At 42.3% G+C, this 22,535-nt stretch overlaps 1 long non-coding RNA gene across 1 annotated transcript in view; it reads right to left on the minus strand.

Annotated features, from left to right (window-relative positions):
* Nucleotides 1-3,156: 3,156 nt before the first annotated feature.
* The window catches only part of LOC147193536 (uncharacterized), a 49,012-nt gene continuing 29,633 nt past the window's right edge, over nucleotides 3,157-22,535 (minus strand). Inside the window, exon 5 of the long non-coding RNA XR_015102982.1 lies at nucleotides 3,157-10,277. This is a non-coding gene — a long non-coding RNA (uncharacterized LOC147193536). The remainder of the gene's footprint in view (nucleotides 10,278-22,535) is intronic.

Genomic DNA, 22,535 nt, shown 5'->3' on the forward strand with positions numbered 1-22,535 from the left:
GCTTTATTAAGGTGTGTGTGTGTGTGTGTGTGTGTTTTTAAGAAAGTAAGTCACACAATCACATTATTTTCCTTGAATGTTTGTACTGTAGACTTTGATATATATATATATATATATATATATACTGTGTATATATATATATACAGTATATACTGTACATACTGTATATATACCGGTATATATATTTTTTTCTCTGTACTTTCCCACAACAGAACTCAAGCACAAATGGTAACATCATCATTTTGAAATCCAATATTGTATTATGCAGACATTTGAAACCTTTGGGCGGAGAGTGTGTGTCATTGTTGAACAGTCAAATATTGACATTTGCATATGTTAATGAAGGGACAGACAGTTATGCATTACACAAAGTCAGACTGCTTAAACACACCTGGGAGTTTGTAAATGTTTAAAAAAAAACCTCCTTGCGACTTGTTAATAAAACAAAGGATCTTTATTTAATTTGGTGAGGAAAAAAAGGAGGGAGGATATTGAAAGTTCTCTGTGCTTTAACAGTTGGGGACTGTGAAAGGATAACGAAATAAAGAAAAGGCTTAAGAGCGACTTGTGATGAGGTCACAGGATATTTTAGCATCCCTCAGACTTTGAGGCTCCCAAGAGATGACAAGCGCACATGGGGAGAGTGGGTCAGTGTGCCAGGAATTAAAACCAAGTCACATGCAAATTGGCATCCCGAGGATGTTCGAATCTTCAGTTTTGGTCTCTCTGTGTTCGGGCAGGAAAAATTTGTGTTGGACTTTCAAGCAGTGCGTCGCCTGTGATTCTCTGGGGTGTGGTTGTTTTTGGAACCTGAGGACTTCAACAAGTCACAATCGTTACGTCGATATATATATATTAACAGAGTGAGTTAAGATATACTATAATTAACCCTTTCATGCACCAATAAAAACCTGTAACCTGATAACATGATAAGCTGTCCACTGCAGTAGCTGCTGTGCCTGAAAGGGTTAAATATGTTGACATATATACAGGGGTGGTTCTGGATCAATTTCACTGAGGGGGCCGGGCTGGGGCCAGGGGTTTTGATGGGGGGGCACATTCAACCCAGGGCTAAAAAGACAGATTCGAAATCTTATTTGCCTTTTTATTTCTTCAGACTTGGGTGTCTTGAAAGGCGCTTATAAATAAAATGTATTATTATTATTATTAGGAGGGCTAAAATGTCTGCAAGCGTAACAATACGTCTGTTGAGAATATTCAAGCCAGGGGATGATATGGTACCAGCCTGCCGGGGACAAAAATTGCAAATACACTGAAGCTAGATGTTTTACATGCATATCATTATCCACATTTTAAAAGGCAATGTCTTATATATTGATCCTGTTAAATAAACATTAAAATAAAAAGGAGACTAAAAAAGTTACACACACACACACGCGCACACAAACACATGCACACACACGTGCACACACGCGCAAATAGCACTCGTGTCGTGGTAATTTCCTTCTCTGCGGACTGCTTCTCATTTTCCCGCTCATTTTTAAATGGCGCAGCGCACTAAAGGGTCCGACTAGAATGTTAAATCACGCACTTTGGTTCCACCTTTCGCGTCGGCGACTCGGCACGACTGCGTAATCTGCGCTCGGAGGGGGGGGCCACAGGGGGGGCCAGAATCGATGCTACAGGGGCACTGGCCCCCCCCCCCAGAACCGCCACTGCATATATATACAGTGTATATATATATACTGTATATATAGAGATTGTTTTTTATTAACAGGAGGTTATCACAAAAAATATATACTCACTTTAAAAACTGATGATCAGAATTTTTTTAGGGTGTGTCAAAGTAACGTCATGTGATATTTACATAATTGAGGGAAGCAAGCGTAAGGGCTATTAAAAAAAAAAAGATTTTGCTTGCAATCCAAAATGGAGATGATGTCAGTGTGGCGATAGCAAAGCGGTAATGTGATAAGTGCTCGAATGTGAAACATTAGACGTGACTACGTGAGTGGTGATGGATCCTCCTTGTCCTCTCTTGACCGACGTGAGATTCTTGAGAGGCTTCAAGGTCAACGTCTGTGGCTGACTGTGTGGTCACTGCTTGAATCAAAATCAAGGCATACATCTTTTTTTTTTTTTGGAAGCACACTTTATTAGAAGTGAAAAAAAACACGACAGCAATGATCAATTCAGGTACAGACAGTAAGTAGTACAATGCATAAGACATTGACACAATATAAAACAAGTCAGGGGCAAGGGTGAGCAATGGGGGAAAAAACAAAAGTAGTCTGCTTCACTATTATCCGACATTATTATATGTATGACCAATTTTCTGCTTTAAAACAACTCACCTGCTGACTGACTTTTGGCTTTTTATCAAAATGCCACCTAAGCAGTTGGAAAGATGCAGTGGCAATAAAAAAAACATGTAGCAAGAGGCGAGAGTTGAGGACAGGGAAGTGTAAAAGGGAAGCGTGTGTACTACAATGACAACTGCTGTCACAATCGCATGTGTCGCAATGAGGTGTGTGCCGTCTGGATTCTCTGGAAATTCAAGGACTCTTCACACCCACACAAACACACAACTGACAGAAGTTCATCTGTACTGGCGCGCATGAATCCGCCCAATATACTCTTAGTTCCACATTTTAAACAGCCTCAGACGTCAACGTGGAGGAAGAAATAAAGACTTGGGATGAATGGGAAGTATCACGGTAGCGCACCCACCCAGAAATGGGAACTGATGCTAGCTGAGACAAAGAGAGAAGGAGGAGGAGGAGGAGGAGGAGGACAAAACAGGATGCTGGTCAGATGAAAGAGCCCGGAATGTCAGACAGCCTACAGACTGTTGTCGCCTTGTAATCTTAACAGCCAACACCAGTCTGATAAGCTATGTGGCAGGCCAGGAGAGTGACCAACGCCGATGAGCGCGAGGACACCGGACAGAACAAAAGCCTTATAATCCCACTTACCGTGACAGGGGGGAAGAGGGAGACGGCAGCGTCGGGAGGGGAAGCCGGGAGCCAGAGCGCCCAACAGTACCTCTCTGTTTCGAATTTACTCGAGTGATTCGTCTCTTGGCTCTGCGACCGAAGGGAGTGCAACGGGTTCATTCGGGGGTTCAGCTGAGGTAACGGCACAGACGCTTTTCACTGTGCACTCGCGTGAGGCTTTTTTTTTTCTCTCCCATTCCTCCTCCTCCTCCTCCTCCTCCTTCCCTCTCTCGCTTGTGCCGGCTCGAGCGCCTGCTGCGCTCAGTCCGGCGTAGCGAGGTGGCGGCACATAAGAAACTAGAACACTTCACCGGCAAATAAAAGATACCTGACACACACACACACACACACACACACACACACACAAAAGACCATTGATATAAATGCCCTTCCATGATCTTGCGGGGTTAAAGGTTTCAAAAGAGAAGCACTTACCAGAATGTACATGCAGGCGGCTAGTTTGGACAGACTATGAAGAGATAAAAGCGAGAGCACATGCAACAACACTAGCCTATTGCAACTCTGTTTCCCTTCGCACACGTCAATATGATTCAATACATGCTTGTATCTGGTAGCTGACTCATGCTCCCTTCCTGCAGGCAGAACAATAAGGGCAGACAAAAGGGGCGATACGGGCCGCGTTTAACGTTTGGCCTCGGAAGGTAGCGGGATGAGCGCTAGAATAAAGACGTGCGCCGCGTCTCAAACAAAAAACGCAGTCGCGGTAGCTGACGCTGACACGGCTCGCCAAACTACTCCGAAAATGGCCCAGGCAACCGGGAAAAAAAAAGACAAAATAAGTTAAAACAATGACTTTTTGGAATGAATTACTCTCACCGTAGCTTTCAAGTACTCACGCAAGGACATGCACGAAAGTATAGAGGGAACTCGGACGGGAGAAAGCCGCCCCGAAGAAAGATGAGGTGATCCTTCGCTCCGAGGTGTCCTCCTGATGCGCCGGTGAAAACACGGCGGCGTGAGACCGCAACCTTCATTCAGCCCTCCTTGTGGGGACCACGAGCTCGCCCGTGTGCTGTAAACCGGCGCGGGATCCAGCTCCATGTGCAGGACAGATAGAGATCAGTGGTAATAAAACACGTCGCAACCCCCACCGTCCTCCCTCCGAACGCCCCTGCTGACCCCAGCCCTGCGAGTAAAATTGCCTTGCCGCTCTCCTGTAACTGCGGCGGGGGCTCGAGTTACAAGAAAAAAGGAACATTGTTCTTGAAACTCCTTAATCTGTCTTTACGCAACTTAAAAGTCTTTCCTTCTTCTCATTCCAAATACAGCCCATAAAAAAAAATTTAATAAAAGGAAATCTTGTTCTCAAAGAATCACTCGCAGCGACAGCGAGGAAAAAAAAATAGCGTTGGACAAGACATGAGCTGGAGCTACAACTGGCTCTTTTTGTTCCAGACAGGGAGGTTTTGATGGATTGTCACTAGTAGAGGGTGGGGAGGGTGGCAGTGCTGGCTGCCCCCGCCCCGGTCTACAGTCAGTGCTGAGTTCAGGCGGGGCACAGAGTGCAAGTGCGTATATGTGAGACACACACAGGGGAGTGACCATACGCACGCACTCACATGCTCCCAATTGGAAAGATGCGAGCATGAGTCAGCACGCTACAGTCGTACGCTTCAATACTGAGTGGAGCCAGACCCCACAGTGGCCCCTCTCCTCCACCCCCCACCCCACCACCACCTACCCACACACACACACACACACACACAACCCCCCGCCCCCAGCCCGCCTAGTGCAGCGCTCTGTTACTCTAAACAAGCCCCTGTAATCTAGCTGAAAACAAATAAACAGTAATTAAGATTTTTTTTTCTGTGTCTACGAGTCCAATTTGGAAAGGAAACAGAACTGTCAATGTATAATGAAGCAGAAGAAGAAGAAGAAAGGAGTAAAATTATACAAGTGCGGGGAAAGAGGCAAAAGTGAGGGGGGAAACATTCCTTCCTCGGTGCGCACATGTGAATGAATAGAGGCAGTGAGCTGGGGGGGTGAGGTGGAGAGGGAGGGTGAGGCAGTGGGGGTAGGGTGGGGTTGGGGTGGGGGCTTGTAGGCCCCTGTACTTACAGTTGGGATCCCCTATCCGGCGCGGTTTGGCCCTCTGGGGGCCTCCGAGCGCGCCCCTTAAGGCGCGCTGCAGTGCCGCACCCAGCAGAGGGGCAAGTCTGCTCCCACCGACACCCACACACACACACATCGGAGGAAGCGGGAGACAGAGAGAAGGAGACACAGATAGAGGTGGCTAGGTATGGAGGGTGGAGGGGAGCTGGTGAGGAGGAGGGGGGGGGGGCACAAATCACGTCACATCTTTGTTTCTCACCCGCCCAAGGGCAGCCACAAAGGGGGACACGCTGTTCTTCGCAGTCTCCACCGCTTCCCTACGTCCATGTGGAGGAAGACGAGGGGGTTGGGGGGCAACGAGTGCAAGTCCCATCGCTGCGCACGCACACAGACAGAAAGACACACACACACACGCACGCACACTCGTACAATAGAAATAGCTAATAAAACAGCGGCAAAAAGTCAACATGGTGTTCAAAACTCCCAATAAAACAAAGAAGGAAAATTAAAGTTGTCTGGTCTTCAGATGGTGCCTGCGACAGCTGTAGTCAGCCACATTCTCCCACTCGGCGCTCAGCTTCCTCCCGCTCTCTTTCATACACACACTCGACACTCTCACACAGACGGATGAACCCGTTCAACTCACTCGCAGTGCCGCCTCTGCCGCTGCGGCGAGGAGAAATGAATGACTTCTCAGAACTCTCACATTTATCACAGGCGGATCCTGTAAGAACTGGTTTCAGCCAATTAATGGGGAAGTGAGTCGTACCGAGCTGTGTCATCACTGGCTGAAACCTGAAGGGGAGGGGGGGGGGGTCACGGGGGGAGGAGGGTGCTCCTGTAAGACGGCCCATATTAGGAAACCCTTTACAACATTTAGCCACCAAGTACAAGCTCACTACCGAACACCCTCCCTCCCCATTGTCTTGGGGGGGGGGGGGGGGGGGGGAGCCGCGGCAAGAGGTTGCAGAGAATTCCCTCGAAGAGCCAGAATTATCGCCCCAATCCCTAAAATGCAGTTTGTAATTAATCAAAAAGCAAATATATCCTAAAGACACGCTCTGGGGGCTATGCAGTGTGACATACAACATCTGAGCTGGATCATGGTTCCATCTTTTATTCGTTTCCCGGCATCATCATCAAATATTCTATACGGCAAGTCCGCGTGGGCAGGCACGTCACAAACGGTTGACTTTATGGCTGATAAGTTTCTCTTGAAGGAGGCAAGTCATTTCCGTCCCTTCCCACTTCCTCCAACACACACACGCGCACACACACGCGCGCGCGCGCACGCACGCACACACACACACGCACACAAATAATTAACATCATACAACTCAACTGTATTTGTATAGCATAAAAAAACCTCCAGATAATAATTCCAACATTTAATGTTTCACAGAACAGGAAATCACAAAGAACCAACATTGAAACTGTTGTGTAGAGAAAATGGAACCTCCTCTTCCATTCCCTTCCCCCGACATCAACAAATTCCTGGGATCTTCACACACAGAGGATGCAACAAACTCAAAACAAAAATCACGTAACCTGAATGGACATTTTGCCAGGAGTGCACAAATAGCACAAAGATGATAAAACAAAGTGTAAAAATACAAGAGCTCGGCAAGGGAAAGCAGACCGCAAAGAACAAAGAGCCCAAGAAAGGGTTTTCAGAAATGGCGGGCGACTCATCGCCGACTCGATGAGCAACACTTGAGTCATGAGCACGGCCATATTCACCAGCTAACACCGCAAAAAACGCTCAGTTTGAAAGTTGTTCATGCTCAAGAAGTCACAGGACTGTTTTACCAACAAAAATTGATTTGGAACTTTTTCTTTTTGTTTTTTTGTAGGAAATATACTTTAACCTTCTGAAAACGGATACCAAAAAAATGGGATTCGATGTTCGATACCAACCAGTGAGTAGGACTGACCTTTGCAAAGTGTTTCTGTATGGCATCAATTTGTTCCCAAGTGTTTCTTCATTCGTGTAGCTTGATGTACAGACTGTATATTTTTCGATTCATGTAATAAACAATATTGCTTTGTGCTGTAAATGTGGCTTTTCATGTTGGGCAAACGTTTGGAAGTGCTGAGCAAAATTGAGCACGTGAGAGAAGAAAAGTTTGCAAAAAAAAAAAAAAAAAACTCTTCCGGTAGTTATAGGATGTAATTTGGAAATGAGCTTCTCATCAAACTAACAACAGGTTTCTTCAAAATGCTGACCTATTAGTGACAATACAGGCACAAAAAAACATCCTAAAGCATTTCAAAAAAAGATTGTGTGAAATGTACATGTAAACGTAAAAAAAAAAGGAGCATTTGTTGGAACTAAATCTTCATGAAAACAAGCAATGACATTCTGTAATGATGGCATGCTACAATCGAAGAAACATTATGTATGTTACAATCCTATATTCATTTTAAATCCAGCAATCAAAATAAAACTCCAGGAATTGAGTCTCGAATGGTTTTCGGCATACTGTATTCATCAAATTATTATTATTATTATTATGATTCAAAAGCTCCAATGTACTCTCTTTTTTAACATCAATAAATGTGTTTGAAATTCACAACCAATGTCAAGTGTAAATCATTCACCTATTAGCACTATTGCCAGGTCATTTTTAACTTACTGTCACAATATGATTTTTTTTAAAAATCAATGTGTTTGCAAAAAAACGTGTGTGTGTGTGTGTGTGTGTGTTGTGTCTGTCGCTTCTCAGTTATCCGGGTTACACTATTCTACAAAAGATTGAATCCAGGCAAATGGATTCTGCTTGCTGGTGGTTTTTCTTGCGTGCCAAAAATGTTCCAAAATGAGAAAGGCAATTAATTGTGTGTGCTCTTCGGCTGATGGAATACTAACTTTCACACACCCCCAAAAAAACAAAAACAACAAAAAGGTTCTGTCAAATAGTAGTGGCAGTTGCAAAAATGATCATGTCCTCATTAGATTTCATTTTAAAATGATATACTGTAAGTATAATGAGTAATTCTATGCCGCATTGTGTCTGTGTATGCAGTACTGTATTACAGCTACGAAATTCCGCAGTGGTGCATTATTCTATCAAAGTGTTTTACTGATGACATGCATCATTCCGTGACTCAAGCTTGTGCTTTTTTTTTTTATGTGTTGTAAATGCGTTCAAAAGCGTACGGTTAAAATACCATATTGTCCTTATGTACAAAATGGCATGACAATACTCATGTATGATACAAAAATAGGGACCTATAACCCAGTATACGTCAATGAGAAGTCTTTGTGGTGACAAAAAGTGCAAAATGTGTTCACAGCCCTAAAAATAATTTGTTCAAGCACAATTGCGCTAATTAGAATATTGAGTCTGTCGGCACTCCCAAATGGATGTGACAAAAATTTCCTTGGAAAGGGGCTTCAAATGAGTCACTGTCCAAGGGCATCATCACCTGCACACAAGCAGGTGATGCACATTTTTTCAGGTCTTCTCCAAAACATTTCCAGTTGAATTTAGATCAGGGCTCGGACTGGGCCAGATATATCCAGAAAATGTATCCTCATTCTTTTGTTTGCGTGGATACAGTATGCTTGAGTTCATTGTCATGCAGAAAAGTGAAAATGTTTTTTATCTGTCGTGTTTGGGAGACAATTGCTATGAACAGCACAATTCTGGAGTCACGCAACCTTCACAAATGCATAGCTTGGACCTGAAGAAAAAAACAAGCCCCAAGTGTGATGGGCCCACTCGCACGCTTCTTTGTGGGTATTAAAATAAAAAAATAAAAAAAACGTACTGAAACAAAGGTCCATTTTATTTTACTGGACTAGAGTGCTGCACTCTTCTAAATAGGCTTATTATATTTTACAGGTCACGTGCAGTGCTTAATATCTACAATTTTGGTTGACACGTCACAAAATAAATCAAAATACATGTAAAGGCCCTGTTAAGAGAAAGGATAGACTCAACTTCCTTTATCGATTAAAAAGCAATCTGATTATAAATTGTAAAAAGCGCAATTTATGTATGTGTGTGTGTATATATATATATATCACACACACACACGCACACTCACACACACACACATGCACACACGCAAACACACACACACGCACACACACGCAGAATATATGTTCATTCATGACGGTGTGCGTGGCTAGATAGACTTCCTGACTTCCTTCTCTACTTGCCGTACCGTCCTTTGCGTTGCAAATTGGTTTCGGGTGAATCAGCAGGATGCCTGCTGAAAGCATTTTGCCTGCGACTGCGACCCATCAAGAATCAGAGCCACGTCGTTTGTCAATTTGCTTCAATACTCGATACATATGCCCAGCTCTACTTAACAGATGACAACATCAACCATCAATCGACGAACTTTACAAACTTTTTTTTTTAAATAAAACAAATTAATAAGTATATTTGCAACAAAACAACAACAAAAAAGTTAAACATATTTGATACAGGTTTAAGCTTATACACACAACCACAGGTAGATTATTTTAGGTATAATAAATATTCGCAACTGAAACATTTTAGGTCTGAGTGTATCGATGAATATACAGTTTTAAAAAAAATCTAAAATGGTGTTTTATCCACAGTACAACTGGCGTCATTCATCAGGTTGAATACACTGGAAGCCCGAGTTTCATGAATCTTGAAATGTTGCATTATTTTTGTTATCGGACTGATAATTCACTTGTCTGGTCGAATTTTACGAAGTTGCTCTTGTGAATGCAAATCAAACTTTGAAGTAGAGAAATAAACTTTTATACTGATTCATGGTTCATTTGTCTTTATTTTAGCAGGAGCCAAACCCAGTATGACCCAAAATATTTTGGCATCATAAATCTGATTTTGTTTGTTGTAATACAGATAAATGTATCGCTTGCGATGGTTCAGAAATACATGGAAAGAAAACTGCGGGGGGAAAAAACTCGCATGTTAAATTGCAATCGCAATATTGAGCAAAAACATTTATATTGAGAGTGTTCTAAGAAAACATCGTTCACCGTGAGCGCATACTTTACTAATTTGGGTGCTGATTCAAATGTAGTATTAAATTTATTCTGAACTGACCAGATTTGTCCTTAATCACTCCCTTCGTGTAATTCAAAAAGAAATTGAGGCTCAGTGTTTGTCTTGACAGGATGAGTCACCTGAAACCTTGACACGCAGGTGGCAGCCATCTTGAATTGCTCCCCCAGGACTAGTTTGTCTAATTTTCTCCCAGTCAACCATTGTTTTGGCGTTATGTAGACGGTGTGAAAATCTAAAAGTAGAAAAAAACAAGTCACAAATTTCCATGACAGCAAAGGAAGCTCAGTTCAAGTTCAACCTATCATTTTCGGGGGAAGTTTTCCCTCGTTGGCTAGCTTGTTTCGCCCCATCAACGCAGCTACAAAAGCATCGCTTTTCTCTCCAGCCACTGGATTTGATCCTCATTGATTTTTAATACGCGCCTCTCGCCTTCAGTCTGTATATTTTTATACAGTTAAGAAGTTAATTTACTCACAGCCAACCAGGTGAATACCGACTATCCCGCCCTCTGAAATGAACATCAAACATAGAAATTGACAAATTGACACTGTAAGTGACAGAAGTGACAGACTTGTATAAGCAATAAGTTAATGTGCATTTAAGTTTTTACAGATACGTTTTTAATAGACTTTCATATATTTAAGTAAAAAAAAGGTAAGGTTGGAGACCTTTGTATATGTTTTCTGGGAAATTGTCATTCGTGGAAACATATTTTAAAAAATAGGTTTGAGCTTTGGGTCTTGCGTTCATCTGATTTGATCACTTAAAGGACAATACAACTCAAATGTTGAGGAGACTCATTTGCTGGAATCTTAAATTATAGAAAAGATTTGAGGCGAAATGGACTCAGAATTAAATCCGCTGAAGTGAAAATGCCCCGTTGCATTATTTTGCGAAATTATGAACATGACTGAAATAAGTGGTAACAAACGGACATTATGTTCATTTGATATGCAGTAGAATCATCTTCCATTAACATTTTAATTAAGCACGGTGGTGAGTCAAATTCGTGTTTTGTTTGTTTCATTAATGAGTTTTAGTAGCCTTTAACCTTTGTTCCAAGAATGAGGTTTCTTTTCCAAAAATGTTTTCATCTGTGCCTTGCCTGGTGGGGCAATGCGTCTTACTTGATCAATAATAAGGAACACTAAGCGAACAAAGTCTGAAGGGGGGGAAACCCCCCCATGTCTCAACTTCCTGGAACCCGGATGTTGCTGAGGAGGTTTAATTGGAGAGCACTCTCATCTCCCATTTTTTAATAAATGACTGTTTCCTGGTGCTGTTTGCAAAGTCTGCACATGCGTGTTTGATGTTTTGGCATCCTGTGTTTATTTTGTTTAAAAAAAAAATTCCACAGGCCATGAGTCAGAGATTCACCTTTGACCTGTGTGCGCCTTCCGAAGGCTGCCACCTCGAATAGGCATTCACACACACGCATGCACACATGCTCTGACGTCCCAAGCAGGGCATGATAGAGAACAAGGGCTCACATGACAGCCTGGCTGGGTCCAACTCGTTACGACACCTTCACAACATCGAGCTTAGGCAACACTGTTACCCAACACGCTGCAAGGCCACAGTTCACACCTAACATAACAGCACCAACAACAAGACACAGATTTGGCAGATTGCAGACATGAGATCCAACCCTGCTCCACTTAAAAAAAAAAAAAAGAAATCAGCCATATCCAATCGAGCCAGGCTTGCTGGAGGGTTACGATTCAGGTTTACTGAGTGAAAAGAGAGAAATATGAGGAAATATTTCACTGAGGGGAAAATGATGGGTCTCGTGCAATCCAGTAATGTAATATCTGCATGTTTTCCTGCATCGGTTCAAGTGGGCTTTTTCCCCAATGATCTCATCACTAAAGCATTGCGAGCCCACTCCTGGATGGAGATCCCCCTGCCTGGAGTGTTTATCACATCCGTGCTCCACAGTCATCTCTGTATATACAAGCTCAGACACATAACTATCCTCTTGGGTAGCGGGTCTACTGCCAGGAAGCCAGGCGGGCAACATTTTTTTTTCCTCCTTTCACATCTGAACTGGCACCCAAAGGTGGTCCTCCAGCCCGTAAGACACACCCACCAGTCCCAGGTTCAGGTTTGCATGCCTACACTGAGCTTGGGTGCAGAGGTGTGAGCAGGAGCTGGTTCACACGCACGGACTCGTGGATCAATAAACTAAATCAGACAAATGATTCTTGTTGTAGCTATAGAGGGGGGAAAAAAAAAGTCAAAAGATGACTTATACATCCCCCGACATCGCACCATAAATGAACTTTTTTTCTCTCTAAACATAGAGATTTAGGAATTGCATTGTTTTTTTAAACAAACATCTCGTGACATGGTTTTGCCTTGGACTCAAATTGACAACTAAGGATCCAGTAAAATAAATAAACAAATAAATAAATAAATACTGCTTCATCTAGTGGACACAAATAGACTCTGACTCGTTATCGGAAAAAAACAGAGTACCCAGTATGTTGTGACACGGTACAGCATCTGCGCAGTCCATCTATACTGAGACTGGCTGCTAATGTGACCGCAGTGGTTATGAGCATCCCGATCAAAAGCCACAGAGTGCTGTCAAGATTTTTGTTTTACCTTATGGCTGTATTTTTTAAATCAAATCTTTTAACTTTTTCATGCACCCTGTAACCTGATAACATGATAAGCTGTCCACTGTAGTAACCGCTGTCCCTTAAAGGGTTAATATATACCTGGGTGGTATAACTCAATGTGTGGCATCTGATAATTATAAATAATAAAACCTCATCCTTGCTGGAATTAAAAACGGGTGTCCCACAAGTGTCAATGTCGGACCCCATTTTATTCTCCATCTATATGAAAAATTTAGGTTGGTACAAAGGTTCAATTTTATGCAGATGAGACTATTCTGTACACCTCCGCGATATCAGTGAGTGAGACAATAACATTAAATTCCAATCACATAATCTATTATTTGTGAGGACAAACTGGGCTCAAATAGACTACAGTCTTGGGCAAATGGCATTTATTCTATCCGTTTTCCATTACGGTTGAGGAAATTTACAAAAAAAAAAAAAAAAAGGTATTCCATGTTATATTTGAAGTTGCAACAGTTTGTTAATGTGCTGCAACAGCACTGATGACGTGCTGAAAATTGGAATCCAGCAAAACTTTATGAATGGACAGAAGGCCGTATCTGATGAAAGCCACGGTGACGACTTTTGACCGTAAAAATAAATGACATCGGCAAATCATGTTGGGAAACAAGCGTACGGTAGCTCAGCCTTGTCCCAATTAAATTGTTTTCCCATCGATGCCTATCACGGAATTCGTGTAACTTTGTCACAGAATAAGCGTTTACAGTCATGGGCGAAAACGACCACTCCCTCCCTTTGTTGGGGATGGATGGGTGACAAACTGTCTGTTATGACTGAAGCAGGGTGGGGAGCGGAGGGTTTTGGATGGCTGACCAGCTAGCTGGCTTATGAGTCACAGCCCGTCTTGGGTGACTGCTCAAACAGTGTACAGACACATACTAATGAGAAATGATGAAACACTGAATGATATTCATGGGATTTTACTAACTCCCTAAATGAGTGCATGTGACCTGCACGGAAAAATACATTCAATGGTGGTAATTCATATTAAAATACAATGCGCTCATTATGACTATGATGACTACATATAGAGGCAACATCACTTCATTTGATGAACAAGCAGCACATGCTATGTGGAAGCTGAACACAGAAGAAGAGGAAAAGATGGTCAAAATCGAGGACTGAATGCTTTGCTCATCAGCCATGCCATTAAAATCTATCTATCTATTTCTATATCTATATCTATAGATATAGATACATAGATAGATAGATATAGATATATTAAAACAATAATTTAACATATTGCACAACAAAGCATGCAAGCTGTTGTTTGAACAAACACCTTCAGGTTGGGGGACAGTACAAGGAACAATTTGTTTGATGAACTCATATTTATTTGGTGTGAAATGGAAGAAAGACAATTTTCACAACAGCAAAATTTCAAATATTTTAGTTGACGTTCCCCAATTTAAATTTTGTTTGTTGCCTTGAAATTTTGAATTCCCTCAAATTTTCTTTTTTTTTTTTTTTGCATCAGCTCATCAACATGACAAGACCTCTCCCTAGTCCTTATGTCTCTCTCTCTGACACTCACCGATGCTACAATTACATTAGGGTCATTGTTCACCCTTTCAGAGTCTCTCATTGTGCCGTTAAGTTCAGAAAGAGACCCCCCAGGCCCCCAAGTATACTCCACCGTCTGAACAATACGTCCTCTCTTCTCTGACCGAATACGAGCCTATATCACTGCGGTCGGCCGAGTCATCCTCACCGTATGCTTGCTCACTTGCATCAAATTTTAGGATTCTCAATGAGGTGATGAGATGTGAAAATTCTCATTCTTTACGGTAAATGTGAGATGCTGTAGAGGAGTGTGACGACACACGATCACAGCCCTACAACAATGACGCTCGGCTGCGGTAGGGCTAATAGCAAATGGGGCTCTATCTTAAAAAAAAAAAAAGATTAATGCCATCATTGTCAAGGTGCTTCTCAGGTGATCGGCACTCCCAGTGACTAATAGTATCACAAATACAACCTTCCTAAAGATTGGGTTAAGTGGAAGCTTTTGCTCATAGGGGACTATTTATAGGAGCCGTGACGGAGCCGAAGTGCAAATGGTCAGACATTTTGGTTTTTCTATCCATTTTAACTCATACTTTAAAGTGTGTTAATCTGGCAATGGGCAATTATTTTCCGTGGCTATCTTTGGTTCAGAACACAAGAAGGGGCAAGAAACAAAAAAACAAGGAACAAGGCTAATTAGGACGTGTAGACCGATTACCATGAAATCGCATAAATCTGCTTTCTGTGCAAGCAAAGTAACTTTGTGGTGAAGGAGAGTGAAATTTTGCGTTAGCTAATATGAACAACATTTTCCACCCACGAGTGCCACTCCCTGTATTGACCCAAATATCAAGAGTAAGGTGAAACCCTGAATGGTTCATTTCAATGGTTCTCATGATGTGACTTCGTTTAGCATGTCTAAGTTATTTGATCTTCTCTTTTTCCGTTATTTTATTGTAAATTTTTTTTAAAAAGAACATCATGACAACAGAAAAGTGCCGATGACATACAGGTAAGATATTTTTAAGTGTATAACCTCGCTCTAACACGGTTCTTTATTTGCGGCTTTGCCATTTCACAGATTTTTTTTTTTGTGGATTTTTTCTTTTAAACAATGCATTGTCATTTGCAGCCTGATGGGCAATGGGACTGTAGACTAATGTCAATAGTCTCCATGCTTCATCGCTGTCCAGCGTGCCCAAATTTTCTCTATGACAAAACCCACAATATCGCCGAAACGATCTGTACAATATTTCTAAAGACGGTCAGTTGTTTGTAAGAAAATATTTATATTTTTGTTTAGTGTTTTTAAAAAGCTTGGGCTTGAAAAAAAAGGTTGAATCTTTGGTTTCATTCAATACAGTATTGTATCCATCCATCCATCCATCTTCCGATCCGCTTATCCTCACAAGGGTCGCGGTGGGTATCTGGAGCCTATCCCAGCCGTCTTCGGGCACCAGGCCGGGGACACCCTGAACTGGTTGCCAGCCAATCGCAGGGCACACAGAGACTAACAACCATCGGCGCTCACAATTACACATAGGGACAATTTAGAGTGTTCAATCAGCCTGCCATGTTTTTGGAATGTGGGAGGAAACCGGAGTACCCGGAGAAAAGCCACACAGGCCCGGGGAAAACATGCAAACTCCACACAGGGAGGCCAGAGCTGGGATCGAACCCGGTGCCTCTGCACTGTGAAGTCAACGCGCTAAACACTGGACCACCGGGCCACCTACAGTATTGTATATAGCAGGGGTGCCCATTACTTCGATCCTGATCTACCAGTAGATCTAAGACAGGTCCCAAGTAGATCCGAGGAGTGTCGAGGAGAAAAAAAACAAACAACCATTTGTGTGTCTTTGTACATGTTAGTAATATTTTTTTTTTGGGGTTAATGTACGCTGCACGCTAATCATCCTATCAGTCTCATTTTCACAAAAAAAATAAAGCAGGTAAATCTTATTTTTATTTACGGTGGCACGTGATTACGTCACCGGAAGTTGTTAGCGCTCAGCAGTCTGCAATTGCAGCTTGTGATCAGAGCTGTTGCGCTCTATCTTTTATCGTCACTATTCTCATTCAGAGTTTGCTTTGTGTGCAATTCACCGAGGGCACGGGCAAAGAATAGGAATCTAGGAGGGCACAGGGAAGCACTTTAAAACGGTACATGTGAGCTACGATAGTTAACAGGCTGCAAAAGTGCATCACATGCCTCAGTTTCAGGCTGTTTCTCATCATGGCGTGCATGTGTGTGTGTGTGTGTGCGCGCGCGCGTGCCGGTAAAGGTAGATCCCGGGAGGTTAGTTGATCGAAAAGTAGATCTTCGGTCCAAAAGGTTTGGGCACCCCTGGTATATAGGTAATAATTGTAAAAAAATAAACAGAACTACTTCACGGATTTTTGGAAGGTAACCCCCCGCGATAAACGAGGGATTACGGTACTTGCCGAGTTTCACACCCCTCTCCTGCTGAAAGGCATTTGAGTGCTGAGGAAAATCTGGAAAGATCCAGCGGGATCCAGTAAGGGACTCATGCAACCTGCGGTGACCTGCCCTGACCCATAAACTCACGCCTGGTCTCCTTCTGAGCAGGGCTGCCTGCTGTGATACCCCTTAATGCCAGCGGCCTTGCGAGGCAGGAACAGCCATCTGCAGGCTCATTGTGCTGGTAATTAACTCCCGCATTAAAGATGGGCTTGCATGGAAATGATTGCATTCTCATGGAGACATGGAAGGTCCCCCCACCGGGCCCCCCCATTGGTCCGCCACACCAGTTAGTACTGGATAACCTTTTCAGATCTCGGCCTTTCCTTTCTGCATGTCAATGGCGGTCTCCCCAAGAGAATGCCAGTGATAGAGCCACCTTGACAGAGGAGTCTCAAGGACCCATCCAACACAATATACAAGACGCGCTGATTGGATCAAGATGGATGATTGACAACAGTCGGTTGAAATGAGACACAAGATGAGATGAGGACTGCGCCCGTCTCTCTTTAAACAATAAAGAAGCTGCGGTTCTGCTTCATATAGTCCTGGAAAGTTTCGCATATTGATGATTACGTCAAAAAGACACTCATTCAAATGACACTACAAAATTTGCAGTCCTGTACAAGTAGAATGGAAATTTCAGACCGCAAATACTGCAACTTTTTGTCAGTTGGTCAGCGTTACGTATATTATACACACACACACACACACACACACACACACACACACGCACACACACAGAAAAGCCTGCAAGTCAAAAATCTTTTTTAAGTTTAACTAATTGAAGTGAAGAGATGTTCTTTCAAATTAAGTTCTGGTTCATTCTCTTTTTTTCTCCTTTTTTTAAAGCATAAGTCTAACTACAAGCCCAAAATATGTATGTAAAATAAATCGGATGCCATTTCTTGTAATGCAGATTAATTTATTGCTTGTGTTTGTGTCCAAAAAAGTATATGGGAGAGGGAACTCCAAAAAAAAAAAAAATAATCACACATTAGATCACAAACACAAGATTATGGGGTGGGGGTGGGGGGGTATTGCAATTCAATTGTGTTTCCATGTTGTTCAGCCCAACTATTCGCCCTATCATTTGTTTTAAAAAACAAGGAGACGGCCGCAAAGCATACTAAGACACATTGGATCACAGTCACAGCCCACAATGACTCCAGTCTAGCACAATGGTGAATCACAGCAATACAAAAGTCCTCATTGTTGTCACATGCAGCTATTAGCAAAAATGTAACATCCTGACCATTTCATCTTCGATATACACAAGAAGGTTGATCGCGACAGAGAGTCCCAGGAGCTAAGCGAGAGGAAGATTTGCAAGCACCACTACTTTTCCCTCTAGTCCATTTTGTGGCATTTGCGGATTAAAAAAAAAAAAAAAAGAATTAAGAAAATTGTGAATTATGATTTCTTCACAGAACACAAGTACGTTTTCTTTCTGGGGGAAAAAAGCTATCAATCAATATTTCGCGACTAGGCCCATCAGGCTTTATTGTGGCTTAAAAGGCAGACAAAACACTAAAAGCCCGCGGTGTGTGACTGTTTCAGATGTTGATCAAAGCTGGATTGCTTTGGACTATGCAGTATATTTCCTGACTGTAGCAATGACTGTGCACGCACGGACGCTCTTCAAGAGGAGACAAGTACATTAGTCACAGGATGCAAGTCTGATCAGACACAGAGCTCCATCCACCATGGCTCCATCAGCACAAAAGGAGGCTTGCGTTGTGCATTTCTGTCAGTTCAAAGCAAAATTATCTTTATTGCCAGCAAGGCATTGCTGACGGAAGATTTTTCGATGATAACCTTACTTGTTGTACACAGGAGCTTTTGGGGAAAATTCCATTTGCAGTAAATAGGTTGACGTCAGACAAAATGCACGACATCTACGTTTCTTTTTCCTTACTCAAATGTTCTCGTTATTTGGAAAAAAAAAAGTTTGACTGAGCTAATGCCTGGAGAAAAAAAACATCATCACACATTTCCCCACTACATTTGTAGACCAAAAAAAAAGACCTCAGACTTTAAATGTTAATTATAGTATAGTTGAGGAGATATAGTCATTTTGTTATTTTGGATTCACCCCCCCCCCCCCCCCTTGAAAGCAAAAAATGAAATAAAATAAAAAAAACACAAAAAACAAACAAAAAAAAAACTTGTTTTACACTTAAAATTGCTAGAAATGTTTGCTGACCGTTTTGGAGGCTTTGTGAGATCAAATATCAGATCCAAATCTATCATGTGTCAGATTTGATTTTCCCATACAATGTAAAATGTTGATAAATGAAATGCTAATGGCGCATTTTGACACGATAATCTGTCGTGATGCTTGGATGTCAATTGTGAGTCTAAGTGATTCTGGTTGAAAAACAGCAAAGCTGAAACTGCTCAAAAACAAGTACATCATCATAATAGACCAATAATATTCAAAGATGGAATCAAATGTAAAACACACACACACACACACACACACACACACACACACACACACACACACACACACACACACACACACAGAGTCTTCCCTCTCCTTCTCTCAGAAGGAAAATAACAATTGAGGTGATTCCAAAAAGCTTCGTTGGGCTCACATCACCTACCGCGGTTAGTCGGGAGGTCAAGGGAAGCCCTGTGCTACTTACACAGAAGCAGCTAGCTAGCTAGCAACAGCTTCAGCTGGTTACCGGTGCACCTAACCACGTTGTGCAGCCGCTACTAATTCAGTAATTGTCTCCTAAGAGGCAGCGAAGGAGCGACATTACTGACAAATACCACAGTCACAAAGGGATGTCAAGAAAAGATGGAAAAACTAAGCTAAACGCTAAGGTAAACTAAGAATGATGCGCCCATACTGTATATATGTCCGTACAGGCAAAAGGAATGGCATAAGCTAAAAAGTACATGAATAAAATACGAAATATTTGACTTTTTTGGTCTCCGCAATAAATGTTCTCAAAATTACTTTCCAGCAGAGCTTTTTGTATTTGCTTCTTCACTGAAAAAAAAACACATCCTGAGAATGTCCTTAATTCGAACATGTACATCATTTTAATCATTTGCAACCCAAAATTTCCCACTGGAGACATAAATATTATTATAGATAATAATTTGCTGCTACACACAATGTGAATTCATGAAATAAAAACTGGTGATTTGATTAAAAATAATAAAATAAAATAAAAACAATTGTTCATTCATTATATTTTCATATATCATCTGCCAATCAAGGAGTAAGAAGTTGCATGTTCAGTAGAAATTAATTACATGGTCAAAAGCTTACGGATCTTTGGTCACTAACAAACCCAAAAACCAGGTCCATCATTTCCATAGATCAAAACTAAACCAGATCCACATTCACCACAAACTAAAGATGTATTTCATAAAAATTGATATGCCATCCTCAGAATTTTCATTTTTGATCAATATTAATAATATACTACTGGATAAATATCCATCCATCCATCCATTTTCCGAACCGCTTGATCCTCACTAGGGTCGCGGGGGGTGCTGGAGCCTATCCCAGCTGTCTTCGGGCAGTAGGCGGGGGACACCCTGAATCGGTTGCCAGCCAATCGCAGGGCACACAGAGACGAACAACCATCCACGCTCACATTCACACCTAGGGACAATTTAGAGCGTTCAATCAGCCTGCCATGCATGTTTTTGGAATGTGGGAGGAAACCGGAGTACCCGGAGAAAACCCACGCAGGCCCGGGGAGAACATGCAAACTCCACACAGGGAGGCCGGAGCTGGAATTGAACCCGGTACCCCTGCACTGTGAAGTCGACGTGCTAACCACTGGACTACCGGGCCGCCCTGGATAAATATAATGATGTCAATTAATTTCAATTTTAAAATGTCATACACAATACAACAAAGATGAAAACAATCCTTCAATTACGAGCGAATGAATCGAAACTGAAGGATGAACTGCTGTAAAATGAAAGGAGACTGTTCGAAAATTTGATTGTGTGTGTGTGTGTGTGTGTGTGTAATCTTCATGAAATGTTCATGCGCAAGGTAGAAGTGCATGTGCCTGCAACATGTTCAAGGTGCAAGCCATTTTCTAGTGCCTGCACGTCATCGGATACTCAACGGAGCTCCCGCCTAAAGGGTTAAATTTGAATGGCGGGCACCCATTCAATAAGATGATTTGCGGATTAAGGGCGAGGGCGGCATGATCAAAAGGCGCGGCAGATGGTTGATTGGCAGAAAGAGTGAAACTTGCTGCCGGGCCAAAGCAGGAAGTGAGTCAGAGTGCAACTGTCACAAACCAATCAACTGTCACTTAAACATGGCAGCTCAGTGAAGTGGGTTTTTTTGTTTTTTTTTTTTAAACCAGTAAACCGTTTGGTACAAACAGGACATCAGGAAAAATATACCGGATGTATAACGTATTACAATTTCACACGTGAACATTATGTGGATATCACTATTAACTATGAAGATTCTGCCTTGCATTGACAATAGATCCATCGGTCAATCAATAGAGAGATCGACTTTATTTATTCAGTGCTGAAATTTAAATGTCGATGTTGCTTGCTGTAGTTTTTGCATCCCATTGCAAGTGGTTACAAATATTTTTGAGTCTCACCTTAGCAATTTGAGGTAGTTTAAATTCAACACCGGGTCCTCATGATGGTGCAGGACAGTTGTCGATCACAAGGAACATAGAGTTAAACGGAGTTTCTGTCTGACATTTGTGATGCGGCTATTGTGTTCGGCGTCATTACAGTGTGCAATTGTACTCAACTTCAGTGAGACATCAAATATTGACCGAATCACAAAGCAAACGCAAGAAATGCCAAATTACGAAGATAACACAACTGCATTGCCTGTGTGTGTGCGTGTGTGTGTGTGTGTGTGTGCGTCCGCGTATCTGTCACTCCCACCCACAGGTGTGTCAAAGGCAGTTTCCAAGCTGCTGCCCCTGGCATTTCTTCAAGGATATCAGTCATGGCAGCAACCAGCCCCCCCCCCCCCCCCCCCGCAGCCGGTATCAAGGCTACAATTTGATTGCGCGAAACCTCATTTTCACTGATGTCGAGCTGTGTTTGGGGGAAAGAGAGCATGAGGGGAATTTTTTTTCCCCTATTTTGCATTTCTGTTGAAATGATTTCAGTTTCGCTAGTTTGATGTCTTCAGAAGAACCTGTGACGGATGGCTTCATGCAACGGGAGAGCACAAAGATGCATTTGGATGGTCGAGACGAGTCAGTCATCCTGATTCCACGATACCCTAAACACTACGTATTCCTTCACTTTAGAGAGTCTCTGGCTGCTGTGCTCTGCTGATGGCAAAACAGACAATTTTAAAAGGCCCTGAACAGAACCAAAGGTCACACCAAGATATTCTATCAGAGTACAAAGAGACACAGCCTGTTTTATTTTTTTTTCTTCCTCAGCTGGAGCTTCCCCACGGAAGAAGTAAATAAAATCGTAACGCCAATGTCTCATGAGAAATAAAACACAGACGAGGCCTCTCCTAAGGATACCAGAGACCATCTTATCCTGTGAAGCAACCACAAATTGTTCAGCAATTCGGTGGAAAAAAAATCCAAGTCATCAATCACCTCGCACACTATTTCGGCACCAAAAGGGGGGGGGGGGGGGGATGGAATACAACAAACTTTTAAACTTCAAGACCTACTTAAAATAAAGCATTCACAGGCTCGCAATATTCGGTTGAAATTAAAAATAATAATAAAATAAAAAGCTCCTGATTACAAATAAGAGCAGGAGCAGAAATTACCTGAATGCCACATGCACCGTACATCAAAAGGTCCCTTGACAGTCACGTTCAAGACCCAAGTTTTTGGCAAGTAACACACACACACACAATTTG

Source organism: Hippocampus guttulatus, chromosome 15 (assembly GCF_054856545.1).
Source record: "Hippocampus guttulatus isolate MCC_2025c chromosome 15, RoL_Hgut_1.0, whole genome shotgun sequence".
NCBI classification, from domain to species: Eukaryota; Metazoa; Chordata; class Actinopteri; order Syngnathiformes; family Syngnathidae; genus Hippocampus; species Hippocampus guttulatus.